Below are 13,749 nucleotides of genomic sequence, written 5' to 3'. Positions count from 1 at the left end.
AATACAGGAAGCCATGATGCAAACAGGAATTAAGTGGATCTTCAATCCTCCGGCTGCATCCCACCATGGAGGTGTCTGGGAAAGACAGATACGCACAGTAAGAAAACTACTCAGTTCTGTACTGAAGCAGCAAGCGCTCGACGACGAGGGACTCCAAACCGTTCTGTGCGAGGTCGAAGCCATCATTAATGACCGACCGATAACTAAGACATCAGATGATCCCAATGACCTCGAAGCCCTGACTCCGAACCACCTGTTGTTGTTGAAAACACAGCCAGCCATGCCCCCGGGAGTCTTCAAAAAGGAAGATCTGTATGCCCATCGGAAGTGGAGGCAAGTTCAGTATATGTCAGACCTTTTCTGGACCAGATGGACAAGAGAATACTTACCTCTGCTACAGGAGCGTCAAAAATGGTCCAAAATAAAGAGGAACTTCATTGTCGGAGACATTGTCTTAATCGTGGATGATTCAGCCCCTAGAAATTCTTGGTTGATGGGAAAAATAATTAAGACCATGCCAGACTCCAGAGGCGTCGTTCGTCGCGTTTGTTTGCAAACCAAGACCAGTACCCTGGAAAGACCGATCACAAAGCTCTGCCTGCTACAAGAAGCAGCGTGAAAAGTTCCTGAACGAAAAAAGTGGACACTTATATTGTAAATATGTTGAACTCATTAGTTTATGACTCTTAATGTTTGAGTAATTGATACGCTTCATGTGCCTAGTCAATTAGGGGCCGGAATGCAAGAGCCATAAAAGCTTAAGAAAATACTTTAAAATATTGGTTAAATAGCATAATACAGTTAATTTACCCGATTGACTTATTGTATTAAGAAACCCCCTATTTTCTTGCTCCAGTAGTATAGTCCGAGACACCCCATTCATTCTTGCCACAATGGTACAGTCCCTAAGCCACGCATAGTGTGCAGCCATTTTACAGTTTAAACTCCACGTGGCTGAAGGAGGCAGAAGTTGTGAGGTTTGGAGCAATACAGTTTTTGACCGTGTTCGTTTATACGTGTTTGCTTTGTAATTCTGTTCGTAAAGTGTCATAGTAAACAGTTTAAAAGACAAAGCTACGTTTGGGAACGTTTTATTTCGACACGCGTCTACTCGTTGTTAAAAGCCCCACAGCTCAGTGGCTGCCTGTTTGGAAACTAAGAAGCGCCACTACATTTATTTTACATCAAAGTAAACAAAGAGAGAGGGTCATTAACAAAGCATTGTTGCAAAGGATCTGGTGTCGCCAGCAGCTCAGTCTGACCCAGAGCAAACTCCATTACATCCTACCTTGCTTTGTTTACAATTATCTGCCTTTCAGAATTCAGCAAGTTAGCTCGAGCCATGTGAAGTCAGGAGCACCATCAACATCAAAAACAACCTGCATTTATATAGCGCTTTTAATGTAGTAAAATGTCCCACAGGAGCGTTTAGCAAACAAAATCTGGCAGTGAGCCAAAGAGACATTAGGTCAGCTGACCCAAAAGCTTGGTCAAAGAGCTAGCTCATAAGTGCGAGGAGCTCATGGACTTCTTTGTCACGAAGATTGAGACCATCCGTTCAGCTGCCTCTGCCGCCTCCCTTCCCCTAGCCCACCAGCCCAAACTTCCTCTAAGGTTCCCCCCTGCCCTAGCCCTGAAATTGCATCTTTCTCCAGTTTCTCTCCCATCTCCCCTTATGCCCTCTCCAAGCTCATATTGGCCATGAGACCCACCTCCTGCTCCCTTGACTCTATTCCCATCATAAATGCTGACCACCCAATTTCCCTTCCTGGCTCCCACGTTAGCTGATATTGTGAACAGGTTCTCTCTCCTCAGGTACTATCCTCCTCCTCCTCTTCAAATCTGCTGTCATCACCCCCTCAAAAAAACCACCCTTGACCCCCTCTGTCCTTGCAAACTACCGCCCCATCTCTAACCTCCCTTACCTCTCCAAAGTCCTTGAACATGTTGTTGCCTCCCAAATCCATGCCCATCTTTCCTGGAACTCCATGTTTGAATCCCTCCAATCAGGTTTCCACCCCTGCCACAGTACTGAAACAGCCCTTATCAATGACATCCATTGTGACTGTGACCGTGGTAAACTATCCCTCCTCGTCCTTCTCGACCTGTCTGCAGCCTTTGACATGGTTCACCACACCATTCTCCTCCAACGCCTCTCCGCCATCGTCCAGCTGGGTGGGACTGTGCTCGCCCGGTTCCATTCCTATCTCTCCAGCCATAGCCAGAGAATCACCTGCAATGGCTTCTCTTCCCATTCCTGCACCGTTTCCTCTGGGGTCCCCCAAGGAGCTATCCTTGGCCCCCTCCTATTTCTCATCTAAATGCTGCCTCTCGGCAACATCAACCGAAACACAATGTCAAGTTCCACCTCATCAACACTTCTCTCGATCCCTCCACAGTCTCTAAATTGTCAGACTGCTTGTCCGACATCCAGTACTGGATGAGCAAGAAACTTCCTCCAATTAAATATTGGGCAGACCAAAGCCATTGTCTTCAGTCCCTGCCACAAACTCCATTCCCTAGCCACTGACTCTGCCCCTCTCCCTGGTCATTGAGGCTGAACCAGACCATTCACAACCTTGGCATCCTACTTGACCCCGAGATGAGCTTCCAACCACATGTCCGCTCCATCAACATGACTGCCCATTTCCACCTCCATATCATCATCAGACTCCACCCCTGTCTCAGCTCATCTGCTGCTGGAACCCTCATCCATGCCTTTGTTACCTCTAGACTTGTCTATTCCGATGCACTCCTGGCTGGCCTTCCATCTTCGACCCTCCATAAACTTGAGGTCATCCAATACTCTGCTGCCCACCCTATTTCCTAACTCACACCAAGTCCTGTTTACCCATCAGCCCCTGTGCTTGCTGACCTACATTGGCTCCCAGTCCAGCAACACCACAGTTTTAAAATTCTCATCCTTGGTTTCAAATCCCTCCATGGCCTTGCCCCTGCTTATCTCTGTGACCTCCTCCAGTCCTACAACCCCCTGGGATCATAGAATAGTACAGCACAGAAGGAGGCCCATCCAGTCTGCACCAGCTCGCTCTTTCTGCACTCCTCCAATTCTGCCCTCTTGAGCATCCCTGATTTTAATCGCTCCACCATCGGCGGCCGTGTCTTCAGCTGCCTGGGCCCTAAGTTCTGGAATTCCCTCCCTAAACCTCTCCATCTCTCCCTCCTTCTTTAAGACGCTCTTTTAAACCGACCTCTTTGACCAAGCTCTCGGTCACCCGCCCCAACATCTCCATACGTGGCTCGGTGTCAAATTGTTTGATAATCGCTCCTGTGCAGCACCTTGGGATGTTTTACTATGTTAAAGGCGCTATATAAATGCAAGTTGTTGTTGTCTTAAAGGAGGGAAGAGAGGTTTAGGGAGGGAGTTCCAGAGCCTAGGGCCTCGGCAGCTGAAACATTTAAAATAATATTTTCTTTCCATTTGCCACATATAGACCAGATAGAAATACGAGGGTCCCTGAAGTACAGTATTGTGAAAAAGGAAACAAATGTTATTAATATCTAAGTGCTTGCATGATTACCCTCGCGCCATGTCACCCCTTTCTACCCAGTTCCTTAAGAGCAACAACAACTTGTACTTATATAGCGCCTTTAACATAGTAAAACATCCCAAGGCGCTTCACAGGATCGTTATCAAACACAATTTAACACCCAGCCACATAAGGGGAAATTAGGGCAGGTGACCAAAAGCTTGGTCAAAGAGGTAGGTTTTAAGGAGCGTCTTAAAGGAGGAGGAGAGAGAGGCGGAGAGGTTTAGGGAGGGAATTCCAGAGCTTAGGGTCCAAGCAACAGAAGGCACGGCCACCAATGAGCGATTATAATCAGGGATGCTCAAGAGGCCAGAATTAGAGGAGCGCAGATATCTTGGCTGGCAGGGGGGGGGGGGGGCGGCGGCTGTAGGGCTGAAGGAGATTACAGAGATAGGGAGAGGTGAGAATTTTAAAGTCGAGGCGTTGCTTAACCGGGAGCCAATGTAGGTCAGCGAGCACAGGGGTGATGGGTGAACGGGACTTGGTGCGAGTTAGGACACGGGCAGCAGAGTTTTGGATGACCTCAGGTTTACGTAGGGTGGAATGTGGGAGGCCGGCCAGGAGTGTGTTGGAACTGTCAAGTCTAGAGGTAACAAAGGCATGGATGAGGGTTTCAGCAGCGGATGAGCTGAGGCAATGGCGGAGACAAGCGTTGTTACGGAGGTGGAAATAGGCGGTCTTTGTTATGCTGCAGGTGTGGTTAGGGAACGGAGTTGGTGGCGGGGACCGAAAACAATGGCTTCGATCTTCCCAATATTTAATTGGAGAAAATTTCTGCTCATCCAGAACAGGATGTCGGACAATTTAGAGACTGTGGAGGGGTCGAGAGAAGAGGTGGTGAGGTGGAGCTGGGTGTCGTCAGCGTACATGTGGAACCTGACGCTGTGTTTTCTGATGATGGCCAAGGGGCAATCATTAATAAGACTGTGTAATACAATGCCTGCACAGGTGTGAAACTTACATAATGCCAACAGAATCACAGAGAACCTACAGCACAGAAACAGACCATTCGACCCAACTTGTTAATGCTCCTCCCGCCCCTCTCCATCTCACCCTATCAGTATCTCCTTCTATTCCTTTCTCCCTCGTGTGCTTGTCTACCTTCCCCTTAAATGCATCGATGCTATAGAAAATGTTCAGAATTTTTTGTATTTTTTGTGATTTTTGAGCACACGTAGCTTATTACACATCAAAATATTAGGAAGTATACATTGATCTAAAATATAACTTGAGGTACAAATCTGCACGATCCACACACATCAAAGCACCGTGGCTGTCAAGGACACCTCTCATTCTCCACAGGAACAATGCTTTTTCTGGTGGACACCAGCCACTCACTTCAAAAGATTCCAAATTTACTGCACCACGCGCCAGCAAAAACAGCAACATTTTAACATTGCAGAACCTTCTGAAACTATTGATTTTTTTTGGCAAGTATTTTGCGCGGCTTCTCCTTCTGTTGCAGTGCAACAACCTGGAATCTAGCGGAAAAGTGGAGTGTGGCATTCACAGACATGGTCGGAACCCCCGCAAGTCTATTGTCAGCTGGTGTGGAGATGAAGCCCAGCCACATCTCTCTCTCTGCCTTGCCTTGGCCACACGCTGGGCCAACACTCGGGCCACTGAAGCACACAGCTCACTATTCGGGGCGGGGTGGGAGACCGACTCCAAATACCCGGCAGGGATCGTGTATCCAACCCTGTGCCTTGGAACAGTGCATGAACACATTGCAACCACATCCCGTCCTAACAAAACAGCTCTCAAACGAACGAATTGAACCCGGGGTAGCTAAAACAAATCCACATTTCACCGATCGGTGACTGTACCGTGTCTAAGCAGCACGAGTATTCCAAAGTAGGAAAAGATGAATTACCTCCGAACGGAACAAGTGACCATATCGTGATTGCAAACTTGTATTGCGTCGAGCTGCCTCGTCAACAAAGAGTTTTGCAATTGCCGTGAGAGCGACACATGCACACACGGTGCTTCTGTCTCAGTCAGGGAGCAGTGAAAGCAGCCTGAGCGAACTCGCAAACACAGAGGCGCCGCCCCGCCCCTCGCCCCCCGCCCCCTGCCTGCTGATCGACTCATTCTCCTTCAATGTCAGCTGCTCAGTGACAACTTCTTCAGTAATGACTCCCCGCTCCCTGGTGGGCACCCGCTGGGCAGACTTTAGTTGTACTTCTTGTTTTTTTAATGACCCAATGCCAGGGCAACTTCACGTACTCCCCCCCCCAAAGCAGGAATATAATTAGAATGGATGGATGCACAGCTTGGTTCCCACACCCCAGAGTGATTACACCAGTGATAGCCGACAATTACAAAGCCGGAATTCAAAATGCCCGTGTCTGTGTTAGAAAAGCTGGCTTCAGACTGGCACACATGGAAGGAGTGCTGCTGACAATACTTCAATGATCATAATTACTCTAATTAATCAGCATTTGGTCGAACATTGTGACCATGCACCGAGTATGGGCACGGAACGGTTAATAGGTCAGCGGCTCACTCCCTGGCCTCTGGGTCAGAAAGTCCTAGGGTCAAGTCCCACTCCAGGGACTTGAGCACAAAATCCAGGCTGACACTCCGGTGCAGTACTGAGGGAGTGCTGCACTGTCAGAGGGGCAGTACTGAGGGAGCACTGCACTGTCGGAGGGGCAGTACTGAGGGAGCGCTGCACTGTCGGAGGGGCAGTACTGAGGGAGCGCTGCACTGTCGGAGGGGCAGTACTGAGGGAGTGCTGCACTGTCAGAGGGGCAGTACTGAGGGAGCACTGCACTGTCGGAGGGGCAGTACTGAGGGAGCGCTGCACTGTCGGAGGGGCAGTACTGAGGGAGCGCTGCACTGTCGGAGGGGCAGTACTGAGGGAGCGCTGCACTGTCGGAGGGGCAGTACTGAGGGAGCGCTGCACTGTCGGAGGGGCAGTACTGAGGGAGCGCTGCACTGTCGGAGGGACAGTACTGAGGGAGCGCTGCACTGTCGGGGGTGCAGTACTGAGGGAGCGCTGCACTGTCGGAGGGGCAGTACTGAGGGAGTGCTGCACTGTCAGAGGGGCAGTACTGAGGGAGCGCCGCACTGTCGGAGGGGCAGTACTGAGGGAGCGCCGCACTGTCGGAGGGGCAGTACTGAGGGAGCGCTGCACTGTCGGAGGGGCAGTACTGAGGGAGCGCTGCACTGTCGGAGGGGCAGTACTGAGGGAGTGCCGCACTGTCGGAGGGGCAGTACTGAGGGAGCGCTGCACTGTCGGAGGGGCAGTACTGAGGGAGCGCTGCACTGTCGGAAGTGCCATCTTTCAAATGAACTGAGGCCCCGTCTGCTCTCTCAGGTGGATGTAAAAGATCCCATGGCACTATTTGAAGAAGAGCAGGGGAGTTATCCCTGGGGTCCTGGCCAATATTTATCCCTCAATCAATATCACTATTATGAAGTTGCTGTTTGTGGGAACTTGCTGTGCACAAATTGGCTGCCACGTTTCCTACATTACAACAGTGACTACACTGCAGAAAGTACTTCATTGGTTATAAAGCGCTTTGAGACTTCTTGAGGTTGTAAAAGGCGGTCTTTCTTTCTGTCTGCACCTGCAATGGACATGAACAAAGAAATGCTAATCATTCAGTCTATACAGATAAACTGGCTAGGCTCCCTGATGCAAACCATGTACTGGCTGTTTAATCATCATCTGTTGCTTTTGTCTCACTTGTGAGATGTAGGTCTGTTACTAAACATTACTTAGTTAAAAAAGAAGCAAGACTTACATTCCCTAGCGCCTTTCACAGCCTCAGGATGTCCCAAAGCACTTTACAGCCAATGAAGTACTTTTGAAGTGTAGTCACTGTTGTAATGTAACATACCTCACACATGTGGTTGTAGCTTTAGCAGTGAAGTGTCCAGGATGCAGAGGTTCACCCCGATGGTCTTTGTACAGAGGCAGTTTGCAGTAGTAGATCTTTGTTAAGCTGTAGTTGGTGATCCAAACAGTCCACAGCTTAGAAAAGATATATGCAACTCACTGTCAGCTTTCTGGTGGTTTTTACATTGACACTTGCCAGGAATGTGCCACTTAAATGGAGACCTGTAATATACAACAACAACAACAACTTGCATTTATATAGCACCTTTAACCTAGAATAACATCCCAAGGTACTTCACAGAGGTGCAAGGTAAAAAAGTTAATGCTAAACCAAAGGAGGAGATATTGGGAGGGGTGTCCAAACAGTTAGGTGGTAGAGTTGAGTTTTAAGGAGGATCTTAAAACAGGAGAGGGTAATGGAGAGTGTAGCTCCAAAAACGTACTGGGTGTTTCAAGGGGGTTGGAGGACAAGAGTAAGGAAGTCTTACTGCAATTTTACAGGGCTTTGGTGAGACCACACCTGGAGTACTGGGCACAGTTTTGGTCTCCTTATCTAAGGAAGGATATACTTGCCTTGGAGGCGGTGCAATGAAGGTTCACTAGATTGATTCCTGGGGGTAAGAGGGTTGTCCTATGAGAATAGATTGAGTACATTGGTGATCTCATTGAAACATATAAGATTCTAAGGGGGATTGACAGGGTAGATGCTGAGAGGTTGATTCCCCTGGCTGGAGAGTCTAGGGGGCATAGTCTCAGGATAAGGGGTAGGCCATTTAAGACCAAGATGAGGAGGAATTTCTTCACTCAGAGGATTGTGAGTCTTTGGAATTCTCTGCCCCAGAGGGCTGTGGATGCTGAGTCGTTGAGTATATTCAAGGCTGAGATCGAGAGATTTTTAGACTCCAGGGGAATCGAGGGATATGGGGATCGGGCGGGAAAGTGGAGTTGAGGTCGAAGATCAGTCATGATCTTATGGAATGGCGGAGCAGGCGCGAGGGGCCGAATGGCCGACTCCTGCTCATAATTCTCATGTTATGTTAGTTCTATCTGTAAGTGCTTACATGCATGGATTTTATTGTGGGAAATTAGGAGAGTTTCATTTCCTCACAGGTATCTGATAATTGTGAATGGGACAATGGCTGAGACTGTGTCTGCAGTGTGTGGGAGTGATTGAGTTTGCCATGTCTCCTGTTCTAGTGTATACATTGCAGAAGAGCAGCTTTGGGCCTCAATGGCTCAATAACCCAACATGACTCAATGTCAAGGCTCACCAATAATGGTCACTTAGGTGAGATATTGGACAATGATTGGCACCCACAGAATCGTAACTCAACTAGGTGTTAATGCCTTGATGAGAAGGGAGAAAGATGCAGTGAAGAAAGCCTTGCACAAAGACCTACCTAATTCTGGGATTGCACGTTGCAGTGATTCCTGAATGAACAGCACAGTGTTGTTAACTAATAACCATAAACAGTTTCTCTGACCACATTACTGACCTCCAGTGACTGTCTGATAACACAATCCTGCTCCAGTCGACAACTCCAGCAGAATCGGTGTGAAGTGTTTCACCCTGTCTGACTAAACATCAGTGGTTGATTAAAGGAGCTAGCTGGCTGTTGAATTCAAGTGATAAATGGCAGAGATTACTGCTATAAGTCCAAGCACATAAGCAGTTTCAAACAAGGCACATCTCTGTGTTAAAGAACAACTCCTTGAGTCATGAGTTAAGCGTTGTTAACCTACCTCTTTGACCTGTCCTAATATCTCTTTATGTGGCTCGGTTTTTGATAACGCTCCTGTGAAGCGCCTTGGGACATTTCACTGTGTTAAAGGCGCTGTATAAGTTGTTATTTATAAATACTACTGTAAAGATGTGCTCTACCAGTGCACAAAGCATGTTTACATCGACCTGCAGAAAGGGTGTGCAGGGCAGTTAGGAGGACTTAAACTGGTAAGGCAGGGGTGGAGGAGGAAGAGGTAAACGGTGTTGACCGAACAATAATAGAATAAGGCAACGAGAAACGGTACAAGGGCCCGATGTTGCAGACGAGGCGGGATGGCAGAATGTAGCACGAGTGTAATAAAACGAATAAAATGCTAGAAACCTGAAATATAAACAGAAATAGATCTAAACACATAACAGATCAGTCAGCACCTGCGCGGAGAAAAGACAAATGAACATTTCAGGTGTACTCTTCTGATGGGTACATAAACAAATAGACTCTAACTAAAATAATTTTAAATAAAACTTAACAAATTAAATTAAAATTTTGTTGGCCAGGGTGATGATGCACTCCAGTCCCCGTGGCGCCCGTTGATTGCGGAAGGCCTCGAGTGCGCCGGCGGACACCGCGTGCTCCATCTCCAGGGCCACCCGGGCAGGAACATGGCCGCGGAAGAGAGGCAGGCAATCGGGCCGAACGACCCCCTCGACCGCCCGCTGCCTGGATCAGTTAATGGCCACTTTGGCCAGGCACAGGAGCAGTCCTACGAGGAGGTCCCCCGATCTGCCTGTTCCCCTCCTGCACCGGGTGACCAAAGATCAGGAGCGTGGGACTGAAGTGCAGCCAAAAATCGAGGAGCAGCCCCTTTAAATAATGGAAGAGGGGCTGCAACCTCTCACATTCTGTATATACGTGGAACACTGACTCCTCCAGGCTGCAGAGAAGGCAGGCGGCCTGGGAGTCCATGAACCGACTTAAAACCATATTGCACGGGACTGCTCCGTGCAACACCCTCCAGGCCAAGTACGTTTTAGGTGTAACCTTACATTAGAAGTAAAAACTGGGAAATAAGCACGCATTTTTGTAGGCTTGGAAAGGAAGACTAGGGGTGGGAAGAAACATATGTTGCAATCACACACCGACAGTTAATGGGCTGAATGATATGCAGACTTCTTCATCGAAAACTGTTAGACAATATAAAAGATCACCTCAGTGAGGCAATGAAAAGGCATTAAAGTACAAAAGAATATGCAAAGAGATCATGCTAGAACTTTATAAATCACTGGTTAGGCCTCAGCTGGAGTATTGTGGACAATTCTGGGCCCCACACTTCAGGAAAGATGTAAAAGGTCTTAGAAAGGGTACAGAGGAGGATTACCAGGATGTTACCTGGGATGAGGGACTTCAGTTATGAGGAGAGGCTGGAAAAGTTTGGACTGTTCTCCTTGGAGCAGAGAAGGTTAAGAGGTGATCTAATCGAGGTTTTGATAGAGTAGATAGAGACCCTCTGGTGAGTGGGTCAATAACTAGAGGAATTGTAGGATCAGGATTTAGGGGGTTAGGGCAAATAGGAGGGAAGGAGAGGGTTAGAGATAATAAGGGAAGGCAAGTCAACAGGGAGGACAGGAGGAGACCTCTGGCTGCCCAACCTGGTGACAGGAGAGATCAGGCCAAATGGAATGAGGATAAGGGAAGGAAGGATACAAGGGTTGAATGGATAGTTCGAAGGGGTAGACGAGACCTTGGTGGTAGTGGGAAGGAGGGGGTATCGGTGAGCAAAAGAGTAGGGAACATGATGGAGCAAAAAGGAGTGGGGAGGTGAGCAGAAGGGATGGAAAGCAGACCATCGACATAGAGGCCACACTCCCCATCACCAGCCTCTGAGAAACGCAGCCGTCAGTATTTGGTGATTCACTTCTCTACCGCGCCACCCGCCACCTCCCAGCCAGAAGAAAAGTTGAAACGAAAAAGAGTAATAGAAACAGAAATAGGGAGAAATAAGCAGAGAGAAAAAGAAAAAAAAGAGGGAAACAGGCGGGCAGGAGAGAGCACGTTCACTTGGCAACACGTACGTGGGCGATCCACTTTAATTACTGACAATTTTAATGCTTTGTAACCGAAGCAAAGCTAGGTGCCGTTGCCACACCAGCATTTTATTTTTGGTAAATATGGTCCTGAAATAAGGTCGGTAGTGGATGGCCATTAGTTGTCACAGTGTGGCTCACTGTGAACTCAGTGCATTTGCTGCTAATGTACTGGAGGGTACACAGGGAGCAGCTGCTGGAAGCTACCTGCTCCCATTTAGCAATCGGTTACTTGAGGGTTGGTGCAGTAATGAGCAATGGCTGGTCCTGGTCATGTCTCAAGGGACGTGTCCTTGTAGCGAGGGGCTGCTCTCACTGCCGTGATTGCTGCTGTTTTCAGAGTGCTAATTCACAGCTGTACAACTGACGAGAATGTACTGAGTAAATGACCACCATTACGGTGATAATTGAATAAAGAGAAACCGACTCAGTTTAAAAAATAGACACGAATGCAACGAGTTTCTCGTCAGGCCTCACCAGCTCCGCTAACACATCGACAAACTTTTCAATTATTGCCGCCCCAGCCAGCCCATCTCCCAGAAGGAAAGTCGACGTCTTGATTGCCGAGTTTGACCTTTCACCTGCAGTTAATAACCCTCAAGAGCTTTGCCAAACTTCTGATCCCTAATTTCCTTAGAATTGCTGCGGGCTTCAAAAAAAAGGCACAGAAGTCACAATGGGTCGACAGTGAATCTCAGTCCACATTTCAGAGTCTGACAACTAACTTGCAAACCTGTAATTAATTTACTACAAAGTACATGTTAATTAGGACGATGCAACTGATAGAAGCCCCTGTGGCAATGTGTGTGCAATGTGTGTGCCTTCTATAGCACCTGATAATTTACAGCTATCAGCTGTTCAGAGGTGCTATGATTAGAAGCAAGAATTTCCTCCTGATAAATTCTCCCAATGTTACTGCTCCTGGGCCTGGCAAAAATAGCCATTAACAGGTCCAGGCAGCGGGCGGCCGAGGGGGTCGTTCGGCCCGACTGCCCGCCTCTCTTCCGCGGCTATGTTCGCGCCCGGGTGGCCCTGGAGATGGAGCACGCGGTGTCCGCCGGCCCGCTCGAGGCCTTCCGCGACCGGCGGGCGCCACCCCAGCCAGGGTGATTTTAATTTAATTTGTTAAGTTTTATTTCAGGTTTTATTAAGTTACAGTTGATTTGTTGAATCACCAAAATCAGAAGATTAGACACCGATGTTCTGTAGATGAAATAACCAATTTAATTTTACATTAAATGGTGGAAGCACTCAGCAGGTCAGGCAGCATCTGTAGAGAGAGAAACAGAGTTAACGTTTCAGCTCGATGAAATGTTAATTCTGTTTCTCTCTCCACAGATGCTGCCTGCCCTGCTGAGTATTTCCAGCATTTTCTGTTTTTATTTCAGATTTCCAGCACCTGCAGTATTTTGCTTTCGTACGTTAGATGGTGATGGACAAATTGAGTTTGAGAACAGCGATTCTGTGACATAATTTTTGACTTATTATTGAAGATGATCATTGTAGTGAAATACATTGTTTGAGGAGGTCTTCCGTTCCTCTCCTGAAGGCACTGGCTTGTGCTGCCCACCCTCCACTCTATCACCCCAAGTGGCCATTCCTCACTTGCAAGCCTAGACACTGACTGCCAAAGCTAATTGACTGCAGAGGGCATTACAGCTGAGCTTGATCTTGTCCACACCCTACATCCACACAGGGCAGGAGTCAGTGGACAATGATTGGGAGGGAGAACCCTCTGTGGCCCAGGGTACTGAGGCCAATGATAGTACTCCACCCACCCCCCCCCTCACCAACTGCTGGTCTGGGTGAGCGCTAACACAACACAGACTAAGATTGAACCTGGGACCTTCTGGTCCAGCAGCCTGTATTATCTTTAGGGCTGAGATGAGGAGAAATTCCTTCACTCAGAGGCTGGTGAATCTTTGGAATTCTCTACCCCAGAGGGCTGTGGAGGCTCAGCTGTTGAGTATATTCAAGACAGAGATCGAGAGATTTTTGGATATTAAGGGAATCAAGGGATATGGGGATCAGGCAGGAAAGTGGAGTTGAGGTCGAAGATCAGCCATGATCTCATTGAATGGTGGAGCAGGCTCGAAGGGCCCAATGGCCTACTCCTGCTCCTATTTCTTATGTTCTTTACCCATTCAGCCATTGGAAACTAGCAACAAATTTCCATGCGGCTGTGCAAAGCGATCTTGTGGAACTGTTCTGGACCAGCCAGTTGCATCTTTGGCATTATTGAACCACCTGCTGTGTCCAGAGAGACAAGAGGACAGACTAAATGTGTAGCTAGAAAGGAACTTCTTGTGGGAAAGATAAAGTTGGCGATATATACGGGCTTTGTTGTGTATGTACCTTTAAGAGAATAACTGGTCTCAGACTGCAGTACCGGCAGTGACCACCCCTGTATAAAAGGCGCTGTTGAGCCTCTGTGTTTTTAGTTTCACTATTGACTTCCACCAGTAAAGACTTACTTTGTTCACTCCTGCTGTCCGTGTCTCAATTATTCACGGACGTAACACTGGCGACGAGTAAGAAACGAA

At 48.1% G+C, this 13,749-nt stretch overlaps 1 protein-coding gene across 2 annotated transcripts in view; it reads right to left on the bottom strand.

The window, feature by feature from the left end:
- The window catches only part of LOC147098161 (heparan sulfate glucosamine 3-O-sulfotransferase 1-like), a 96,978-nt gene extending 91,364 nt beyond the window's left edge, over positions 1 to 5,614 (bottom strand). For both annotated transcript variants that reach the window (XM_085971357.1, XM_085971358.1), the window contains exon 1: positions 5,425 to 5,614. The gene's annotated coding sequence lies outside the window, so the exon portion shown is untranslated. The remainder of the gene's footprint in view (positions 1 to 5,424) is intronic.
- Between the last annotated feature and the right edge of the window lie 8,135 nt (positions 5,615 to 13,749).

This window comes from Somniosus microcephalus, chromosome 30 (genome assembly GCF_052327205.1).
Source record: "Somniosus microcephalus isolate GS21.2 chromosome 30, FLI_Smic_1.0, whole genome shotgun sequence".
NCBI classification, from domain to species: Eukaryota; Metazoa; Chordata; class Chondrichthyes; order Squaliformes; family Somniosidae; genus Somniosus; species Somniosus microcephalus.
Note: the sequence above shows the minus strand (reverse complement) of the source record. Positions and strands in the feature narration are given on the sequence as shown.